Genomic DNA, 11,072 nt, shown 5'->3' on the forward strand with positions numbered 1-11,072 from the left:
CATCGTACAGTAGTCCACTATAAATTAAAAAGAATGACCACCTTATGAGAAACTGCGCTGAGCCTGGCTCGAGAGGGTGCACGGGTTCAGCAAACGGCTTGTTCCTGCCGCGCTCTCAATGTAACGAAGCCGGCAACCATTTGCGGATTAAATCATGGAAATCGAAAACTGTCATTTATGCTTTCACAAACAGCATTTGTAAAAAGCAATGGCTTAGCTCAGCTATACCACGCTACATAATAGCGAGAGGTATTTGGTTTGGTTTGTGGGGTTTAACGTCCCAAAGCAACTCAGGCTACGAGAGACGCCGTAGTGAAGGACTCCAGAAATTTCGACTGCCTGGGGTTCTTTAACGTGCACTCACATCACACAGCACACGGATGTCTTGCTTTTCCCCTGCATTGAAAAGCTGCCGCCGAGGCGTTTCCCTGGCTGAGCGTGTTCTAGTCATTCATGCCTAGCAATGAGACAGATTTATTTAGGCATAAGGAGCACTTTGGACCACTAGAGTGAGATGCGAAAGCGCCTGTTGCGCGGTGGTCTGAGGCCCTCCACTACGGCACCTCTTTCTCTATAATTTCACTGCCACCTTCCTCCTTTTCCTTACGACTCGGTTAAGGTGTGCGCTTATAATTGTGACAGATAATGCGCCTTTTTTTTTTCCTGTAAACCAATTTGAAATGCCACTGATGCGCCCAAATTCACCCCCTCTCACGCACCAGATATGATCGCCTTATATTGGACCGCCTACACGTAACTCCTATCGGGGATACGTACCAAGCAACTCCCCTTCCTACAGGGGTCTACAGCCGCCTCACGGTTAAACCCATTCCCAAGAATATGCTGGCTGGGCGCCACGACGCACGCCGTCGACTCAAGGCCGAGACAATGACACCACTTACCTTACAGACGACCACGCATGCTACGTCGATGTAGCGATACAAAAGTGACAATATCTATGTCGCGTGCGTAGGCACGCCACTCTCCCCACTTGTTACTGCTGCCACGGTTAGCGCTCCCTCTCCCGCCGCGGTGGAGGAAACTGCGATCGTGTTGGCCATCGCCGACCCACGTACGCACACAGTCTTTAGTGACTCAAACATGTGATTCAAAATTATTCGAAAGGCCTTACCTTCCCAACCGCCGCACGCATACTCCGCGGCCGCACTCCCGATCATAAAATCCACTTAGTCTGGGTACCCGCCCACGCGGGGAACTCTGGGAACGAAGGGGTCGACCGACTAGTCCGAGGTGTAACAAACCGGGCGGGCAGCCACGCGGATCCAGAGGTCTTCACCGAGGCCCCCTTGACTTTTGCCGAAATCACTAACCTACACAGAAAGACGAGACAACGCTTCCCGCCTCCCCATGCTGACCTTGACAGAGCGCACGCCACCATGCTGCGTAAACTTCAAACAAACTCTATTATCGGCTGTTCGAGATTGGCACTGATTACGGACGGGGACTACGACCCAATTTGTCCCAATTGCGACTGTGCAGTAACGGTCAGATTGGCACACACCCTTTGGAGACGTAGGGGAAGTCCACCCCCTCGTACTTTACTGCCAGCTCCCTCCGATAGCTGGGACCAACTTGTTACGCACTCAGACAAGAAGACGCAGCTGGCGCTTGTCTCGTGAGTCCAGAGCGTCGCCCCCACCTTGGGGCCACGCCAGGCCGACATGTCATAATTACTCTATTGGCATTAAAAGTTGTTTCTCTCTCTCTCTCTCTCTGCCTACTGCCTACCGGCTACTACAAAACAGCTTGTACGTAGGAAGTGCATCCCGCCGCTTCATATTCTATGCTCCGGCCCACTCGGGACTAGGAGGAAATGAGATGTAGCAGATGCCGCCGCCCGCGCGCTCTCTAACCGGGCAACCTCGTCCCCCTCCTCAGAACAAGAGGAATTCACATCGGGACACAAATGACAGAAATAACTCAGCTGTAGCAAAACAGACAAAATCTTTACCCCAACCCGTGTAAATGATTAACGAGGGCGGTGGAACGCGTTTCTTCACCTCCTTACGAACACCATCATGTGCCCGGCGTCACTTAAACACTGACACTGCCTTCTCCGGGGAGTGCCCACACTATGGGGAAATGTCATCGGACTTCTTCCACATGGTATGGGCGTGCCCCTCCAACCCTGCCCTTACACCCAATCCAAACCCCACCCGGGATGACTGGGAGGCGACCCTACTCGCCTACTGAAAGCCCAAAAGGCTTTAGTCCAACGTGCAATGGCGGCGGCGGAAGCCACTGGGGTTCCGTAAAAGGGACTCCACCTAGTGATTACGGAGGAAAAAGCACTAAGCCTGACCACAGAGCAACCTCCATGTATCTCTCTCTTTTATTTAACGCTTTCACCCCCCCCCCCCCCCCCTATTTCACTGAGTCTGCTTCTATATGCTCTGTGATGCAGCGTTCCAGGAGGCTCCAAATAAATAGCGCCGCACGGACGCCTAGATCGAACGCCCGGCGGAGTCAACTTCGTAATGTGTGGATGGATGGATGGATGGATGACAACTTTTATTGTCCACCTTAAATAGAGGCCCCTTACTGCCCACCCCCGGCACGCAGGCCTAGGGGATGGGGCTGGAGCCTCCCCGACTAAAGGCTAACAAAGAGATTTTGTCTCTTCGCGGCCTCGGCCCCCAGGCGGACAGCTTGTTGCTGCTGAGCGGGGTCTTCGCTCCGCAGTAGGGCTTCCCAGCTCTCTCTGCTAGTGATATTTTCCTCGACTCCAGGCGAGTGGACGCATTCCCATATAATGTGGTCGAGAGTACCCCTCTCCCCACATGCTTTACAAAGATCATTTTCCTGTTTCCCTGGAAGTATGTGAAATGCCAATACTGGGTTAACGAAATTTCCAGCTTGCAGTCGCCGCCATGCGGTCGCCTCTGTATTACTTAGTGTCGTATCCGGTGGTGGCAGTAGTTTTCTGTTTAATATATAATTTTCAACGATTTCACAATATGTTGGCGCGCGTTCATCTAGGTTGTGGGAATCCGGCGGTTCTACAGTTACCCGAAGAGATAGCTCGGGCTAACTCGTGTGCCGCTTCATTTCCACGAACCGACGTGTGCGCTGGGGTCCATATTAGGTTGACTTTGCGGGTCAACTCTTTGCCGGCCAGGATCCTGGCCGCTTCCGGCGAGGTTCTGTCTCATGAAATTCCAGATAGCAGTTTTACTATCTCTGACTACAAATTTTGCTTCCGTTCCAACGCAAGCGAGCGTTATAGGGAACCCAAGCTCAAGTTTGGTCGCGCGACGACAGCGCCGCGCCTCCCCTGGTGGCCAGCCGGAAAGACTACTGGGGCGGAGCGTAGCAGACGCTGCCTGTTTCTTGCCTGTTTGACAGCGGGGGCGGCGCACGTGTACACGTGCTGTTAGCCCGGCAGCGAAGCATCCGTGCGGATAGTTTGGTGCGCTGCTTTGACAAGGTGTTGAAGAGGAATTTTCGCAATGGCAGAAACGGCCCAAAGAAATAAGAAGCGGGGTCCGAAGTATTGCTGCGTCGTCGGCTGCCACAACAGTGCAGACAACACCAAAGGGCGCGATCCGCTTGTGAAACTGTACCGATTCCCAGGCAGATGGTACGAGAAAGAAAGGCGACAAGCCTAGATCACCGCTGTAAGAAGAGTCAAGTAAGTCATGACAGCCTTGTCTCGTTTTCTGCTTTGACTGTTTCAGCTACTCGTTTTTGTTTGCTAACGCGACGCATCGCGACTACAGGACCATATATCGAGATCGCTGCCTTCTCACAGCATGTGTGTGTGTGAAAGCCAAGTTACGGTGGCATGGTGAGGCTGTTTTATTCAGCTTGTTTTGCTTTTTTTTAAACGTAGCCGTCATTGTTGAAATTCCCACTCGTATGTGATCGTTGCGCTGATAGTTGAATTCAGTTCAAGTACGTACGTTGTCAAAGGTTTGACGCCTGCAATTTCCGCGTCAGGCAAGCATCTTTCTCGTGTCAGAACAGACTGCTCACAATTTCAACAAACTTCGACATTGTTTTGCTCGTTCACTTTGTTGTGCCTCTTTATTATGGCAGCATTTTAAGTTGTGAACGTTACTACTCTTAATATTGTCGAATGCTTAAAAGCTCGGCGGCTCTACCATTTGCCACCTTCGGAGTGTGTGCGATTTTCTTTCAGTTGTTCATGTGTGTGCGTTCGTTTCTGTGTGGTCGTGCATGTGTGCGAGTACATGTGTGTTTGTGTGTCTTGATAGTGGATAAAAGAAAATGTTTTTCTTTCTTGTGCAGTGCCTATGGAACTCAGTGGCTGCCAAAAGAATATACGCGAATTTGCAGCACACATTTTGTGAGCAGCAAGAGTGACATCAGCCAACATCCCTTCTACATCCCAACCATTTTCCCACCTGTCTACAGAAAAAAGGCACCTGATCGGAAAAGGGTGCAAAGGTATGAAACCAAAAATGTGATGCTGCCAGTAGAGGTTACATCCTCATGTTTTCAAGTGTGTTCTGTTGTTTACGATCTAGGTAGAACGAGAGGAAGAAGATGGTTTACACGGTATGAAGGAGCACTTAACAAGGGGGGTACGCGGGAGGACAGGTGAGAAGAAAGTAGGTCATGGAGTGAAAAAGAAAGATTCTTCAGTATGTATTTCTCAGCCTGGAACTATGGATCCTGTGGCCTACAAAAGAGATGAAAGCGACAGTACCAGGCAAAACTACAATACCAGGTGAATTGTTAGACGCCACCTAAGTAGGTTTGGTGAAGATACACCCTCTTACAAAGGGACAGGCTTTGGAAATGGCCCTGATAAGGAATATATCCAAGGTGAACACTTCTTAAAGCTTTCTGCAAAGAAGGTGGGTTGAGACATACAAAACAATAGAATAATAACCACACAGTGAACCGCAACTGACATGCAAAAAAAAAAATGTTCGAGGGCAAGCTCAAGTAGCAAGTGATAAGGAGGAAATGTGTTTGGAGAAACATGTGCAGCTTATGCTATTGCGGAGGGGAATAGTGTGTATGTGTGCTGTGAATAAACTGTACAATTAACGCTGTGAGGGATTGTTTTTCGAACAGTTATGGTGCAGAGGGAGCGTTCCCTTAGAGATATTTATTCCAAACATATTTCCTCCTTATCGCTTGCTACTTGAGTTTTCCCTGGAACCTTTTTTTTTTTTTGCATGTCAGTTGTGGTTTACTGTGCAGTGATTATTCTGTTGCTTTTTCCTTCTCACCGCCCCCTCCCCCCTCCTTTGCAGAAAGTTTTAGGAATTGCTCCTCTTACATACATTCTATATCAGGGCCCTTTCCAAAGCCTGTCCCTTTGTAAGTGGATGTATCTGCACCAAACCTGCTTAGGTGGTGACTAATCATCCACCCAGTATTATAGTTTTTCCTGGTAGTAGGGCTTTTATTTCTTTTGCAGGCCACAGAATCCCTGATTCTAAGCTGGAAAATGCATACTGAAGAATCTTTTTTTTTTTAACTCCATGGACCTACTTTGTTCTCACCCACTTCCTCCTCCCCAGCTTTTTTTCTTCAGAAGCAAAAGCATATTTAAACTCCTGCCAGCGATGATTCAGAGGAACACAAGTCCACTCGGAAAGGTTGGCTTGACCTGCGAACTGAGGCGTATCCCCTTTACCCTTGCTCAGTCCTCCTTCATATTCTGTTGCTTAATTGTTTTATGAAATTGCAGTGCCAGTGTATAATGAACAATAGATGCATTGGCATGCATTTAGTGAGTACATTTCAAGGCAGGTTTGCTTGCAGCCTACACAAGATTCATAGTAACCTTGGCTTTTGATTGCGAAATGCAGGTGGCAGACACGCTTCAAGAAGGAAATCTCATCCAGACAGCTTGTTGCAAACGATGAGCATTCATTACAAAGTACAGCTGATGAAGCAACAATGCAGGCGCCGGAAGCCTCCATTCTTGACGATGTGCACTGTGACTTGAGCACAATGGATTTCAGCGATGCATCTGTGGAAACGAGCATAGCTACCTCTTTGCTCGACGACCCGAGTGATTCACATCCTTTGGCGCTTGTGTGTGGTGCAGGACAAGAAAGTCATTCCACTTCAAAAAAGAGGGACGCTGTAAAACACCTTTTAATTTTGAGCTCCTGTTTAGTCAATGTAAATATAGCATGACACCAGTGCAACATACAGTTGCTTTTAATAGTGTTCCTTCAACTTATCCAGGGAACACAAAAAATTTGTCTAAATACCTCAACTTTTTGTTTAATCTTTTTTCAGACATGCCAAACAGAAGAATGCGCTACTTCAGGAAAGCTAACTATACTTCTCTCAGCTGCAAATGGCACTGAAGCATCTGCTCAAGTCATGCACACAGAAATGACTCACAAGGTTAGATGATGACGGTGTTGTTCCTTATCTGTTGTGTTCAACTGTGGTTTTGTCTTGCTGCTAGCAACCCACCTTTGTTTTATTCCAATCGTACTTGCATTCTGGAGCAAAGTTCATTTTTAATTTCGTGTTCCTGCATAACTTTGTTTTTATTTTATAATGGCCATGCTTATTTTGTCTTTATTATTCATTTTACCTTATTGTATTTCCTTTTTCATTTCATCATTCTGTATGCTTATTCTATCCTGAAGGTTGCAAGCACAGATGGAAATTGGAAGCGAAAATGTGGATTTTATGGCTTTGAATCCTTAAAGGAAAAAGAAGAGGCACTGCAAGATATGTGCAGTGTGACGCTGCAAGTTTTTTGCCTCCTTCTGAACTTGTTGCCAGCACCACAGTACAGGTGCAATGCAATGTGAAGGGAAGACAAGTTATGCTTGTTCCTTGCTAAGCTACGGCTTGGAATAACATACAGTGCCCTGGCAGCTATGTTCAGTGTCACATCCACAACAGTATCAACTGTGTTTAAAAAGACACTTGATATTCTATGCATTGCCCTGAAGGATTGGGTTTTTATGCCTTCCAGAGAAATAATCAAGCTTTCTTTGCCTGCCCCATTCAAAGAAAACTATCCAAATTGCACCCTGATAATAGATTGCACCGAGGTACGCACAGAAACACCATCAAACCCCGATTGTCAACACATGCTGTATTCACATTACAAAGGAGGATACACGCTTAAAAGTTTTGATAGGTATAATTCCAAATGGAATGATAAGTTTCATTTCTAAGGTTTATGGAGGATGGCATACAGACTCTTTCATAACACAGGACTCTGGCTTCCTGCAGCTTATCAAACCAGGGGACTTAATTTTAAGTGACAAAGGATTCCCAAGCATACAGACAACTGTAGAGGGTAAAGGTGCAGTGCTACTTATGCCTCCTTTTAATTCAGCGGGTGGACAGCTTTCTCAACAAGACATGGAGAAGACATACAAGATTGCATCTGTGCGCATCCATGTAGAAAGAGTAATTCAAAGGTTGAAGGTATATCATATTATAAGCAACAGAGTACCGCTAAGCCTGGTCCCACACATGAACAAAATGGTTTCAGTGTGCGCTGGCCTTGTAAACATGCAAGCACGAATCATTAAGAAGTAGGCCTGCTTGGTTTGCTGTGGCATCCATAAATTGGTTTGTAGGCGTGGATCGCATTTGTAAATAGATGACATTTGAAAGAAAAATTAGTTTTGCAGTTTTATATTAGCACACTGTGACTTGGCAACTGCAATTATGTGCACTTTGTGTAATAAATGCGTTCTTCGATCGGAGCACTATTTCTCGTCTGGATTTTATTTTGTAGTGAGAAGTCGTGCGATGGTTCTGTAATGTGTTCTTGCACTGCAAAGGCATGTTTTTTTTATATTCAATTGTACAAAGGTGAAGAATGCAGAAATGAAAGTATTGGACACAAGCCAGTGCATGGCTCCAATTAATATCACAGTATTTATCTTTGGTTTATTGAATGTGAACTGTAATCTACTACAGAAAACAAGATCACTTAGACAACACAGACTGGCATCAAGTATGCAGTAAACTATTTAGGTCGTAGGCCAATGTGCAACATAGTATATGGTACTCAATTATAATAATGAAACATAATGAAGGCTTGTGATTGTTTCCCTTCTTTGTACAAAAGGCTTCCTGTAAAAAGCAAGCAAAGGCTTGAAAAGATAATATTGTCACGAAGACAGGGATTTGTGGGTATCGGCAACAGGGGCAGATACACACAGTCGAGATAGAGGTTCCCGGGAAATGGTAACACGAAGACACAAGCTCAAGAGTCCACAGTCCTAGCTGGCCGAAACGCGCGAGAGTCTCCAACTTCTTCGTCGTTCAAGCGCTACCTCGAACCGTCAGGTGGCAATATATTGATATAATAAAGTAATAGACTAGCATTTCTCTTTGTAAATTACCTTATTACACCAAATCAAAGCATTTTGACTACACAGACGTGCAACAACTATGCAATGCTTTGAAGCCAGACTAGCTAAACCTAGAATTGCAACAAAAATTACTCTTTAAATAGGGTTGACTACAGTGTAGTAATAAAAACAAAGTATACATAACAGTTTACCTTTAACAGGGCTGAAATCTAACAGCAGATATATAGGGCCACTTGAAATATGCTAGATATGTACCGCAAAAAGTTTGATGTGGGGAGAGTATCATTCATCAGAGCGTGGAAACCTACAACAAACGTTGAATCAAAAACTTGAAATAAAAATACTCCATCTAGGGGATAAGTTCTCACAGAAAAGCCTCGTCCCGAATTACTTTCACTATTACTGAATGTTTGGGACTGTAGACATAGAAAATGGCCCACTGCAGGTTCAGAATATACATCTGGACTTGAATTTGTGCATAATAAGCATGTGTGGTTCTCAGAACAATCAAATCTCTATCAAACATTAAATAGGGAAGCAAGCTTTGTCTTTCTTCATAGTTAATGAAAGGTTCCTTCCTGTACTTGAACGTACACTTGATCTCAATCAACACGGTTTCACTGCCAATTTTTGTGAGTCCATCTGGGCTGCAGCACAGCCATGGCTGCTGTGGAAGCACAACGAGTCCTGCCTAGAAGATGAATAATGGAGATTAGTGCTTGAGTTGAAATGTACAACAAATAGGAAACTGAGCATGCCAGGAATAACTCGTGATGTAAACTGGTAAGTGAACTCACCTGCACAATACGGATGCCAAGCTTACGTTGGAGCTCTTCTCGTGCTATGGCTTCTGTATTGATGCCTAGTAAAGATATTTACACGCCAAACTTCTGAGCAAAGAAACCATGAACATCACGATTTGTGTTCAAGCTTGCAGTAGAACAAGTGAATGCAGTGTTGCGACACCATACCTAAGCACTGAAAATGTTTCTTTTAAACAAATTTCTGTGCTGTTGGAAACATACCATAGCGCATTGCAGGACTTGTGTATGATGATGTCTTACAAAGGCTAACAGCAGCTCTCTCCAATCCTTCATCATTCCTTTGTGTGCGTATGGCATGGGCTTTCGTGCTGCTTATGCGAAATCGACGTTCTTCATGCCATCTGCAAATTGACAAATTTGAAAAAAAAAAATGAGTCAACACAATGTACATGAAATGTATCTGCTACCTTTTACTGAAGTGTAGCTCCATACCGTGAGCAGTTTACCTGGCCTATGGTGTGGAAGCACATGTCACAAGGTGCTTCTTTCAGCACTACATTTGTTTTGTAGATATGCGCCCTTTCATAGTCCATTTCACCAACAAAATCCTTTACTTCAGTTGTTTTGTCATCAAGGACATTAAGATATCTGTAAACTGGTCGATTTGACATTGACTGCTGTAAATCGTTTAAGATTTCCTTTTCCACAGTTTCCGATACTTTCTCAACAATGTCATTTATCACGTTCGCACAAATGACATCTTCGGCACTTAGATTTTGCAGCACCAATATTTCTCTCAGTGGGCACTCTATGTCCGGATAGCTGAGAACAATATTTAGGTCAGCAGGTTTGTTATCAGGAGTGCTGCTGCCCTGTCCTGTTATGGAGAATGAGACAAGGGGTAAGGAAGATAATGATTGACTCATAAAATGGAAACTGCTGCTTAAAAGTGTGGCACATCGGATGCCCAAAATACTTATGGGGGAAGAGGTCCAAAACATCCTGTTCTAAGCGCCTCTTGGGCTTTCCACTCGGTTTGCCCCATTTCTGGGGCTCGCTGGTGCACGAATTTACTTCATGGTCGTTCACATGGAGGCACACCGCAGCACCGAGCACACCGCACCATTTCGACAGCGGAGAATTTCAACCGAGTGCACCGTTTTGTTTCGTAGCTAATGCTTATAATAAAGCGGAGATTTGAGCATGTAACAAATGGACAGACTTACCTCAAGGTACACGTCGTACCCGACGTTGTCGCTGACTTGTGACACGCATTTTTCATTCAATCGGGCTTCGTCGCTTTCAATTACCTGCTCCTCAGAGTACACATGATTAATGAGCTTTTCACCTTTGATTAGGTTCGCTTTCCTGAAATAGCTGTCGAGCTGGCATATCTTTTTGAACCCGCACTGCAGCCGGATCATTGCGGCGCGCGACAAAGCAGCGCGAGACGTTTGCACGTGCGCGGAAGCGAGAGGCGAAAGGAGAAAACGTGCATGGGAGCATAGGAGGCGCCGCGGCGTCTATCCCCAGTTTTTATTTTTCTCTCAGAGATGGCGCTCCCTGTCAGGAGCAGCAGCGCCGCTCGACGGTGCTTTGGAAGCCAATAGCAACTTCGGCCGTCTCTATGTTGCACTGCGAATAGTGGCTGCCGACTTGGGGGCTCCTAGTCCGTTGACTACCGAGTCAACCGCCGCGAAAGACTTCCCACTAGATGCGTCGGGATCCATTTTTCCGACGCGTTTTGTTAGCGCTTGGGCTCTCCTATTCCTCCTCTCAGTATTATGCTCCGGATGCATATTCCTCGGGAGTGGGGGTATCGCAGAAAAACTCCAAGCTGGGCTTGGGGGGGGGGGGGGGGGGTATCACTATTTTCTCCCTACATTTAGGGGGGACGTTAGTTTTAGGGTGCAGCCCGCGGTCAGACTGCAAGCCTGCCATCTGCTAGATGGCTATACCAGTCTGGTGACGTCATCACCAGTAGTGACGTTATGACAGGAAG

General features: G+C 46.1%; 1 long non-coding RNA gene and 1 pseudogene across 2 annotated transcripts; one reads left to right on the forward strand and one right to left on the reverse strand.

Moving 5' to 3' along the window:
• Positions 1 to 5,823: 5,823 nt before the first annotated feature.
• Positions 5,824 to 7,652, forward strand: LOC146188814 (uncharacterized; annotated as a pseudogene). Its single transcript, XR_014707256.1, has 3 exons — positions 5,824 to 6,090; positions 6,250 to 6,360; positions 6,612 to 7,652. The product of XR_014707256.1 is annotated as an uncharacterized LOC146188814 (transcript).
• A 1,417-nt stretch (positions 7,653 to 9,069) lies between these two features.
• LOC146188815 (uncharacterized) lies at positions 9,070 to 10,521 on the reverse strand. Its single transcript, XR_014707255.1, has 2 exons — positions 10,297 to 10,521; positions 9,070 to 9,471 (listed from the first exon to the last, which is right to left on the reverse strand). It is a non-coding gene; the product is annotated as an uncharacterized LOC146188815 (long non-coding RNA).
• Between the last annotated feature and the right edge of the window lie 551 nt (positions 10,522 to 11,072).

The sequence above is a fragment of the Amblyomma maculatum genome, chromosome 5 (assembly GCF_055883805.1).
Source record: "Amblyomma maculatum isolate TAMU_Amacu chromosome 5, ASM5588380v1, whole genome shotgun sequence".
Classification (NCBI taxonomy): Eukaryota; Metazoa; Arthropoda; class Arachnida; order Ixodida; family Ixodidae; genus Amblyomma; species Amblyomma maculatum.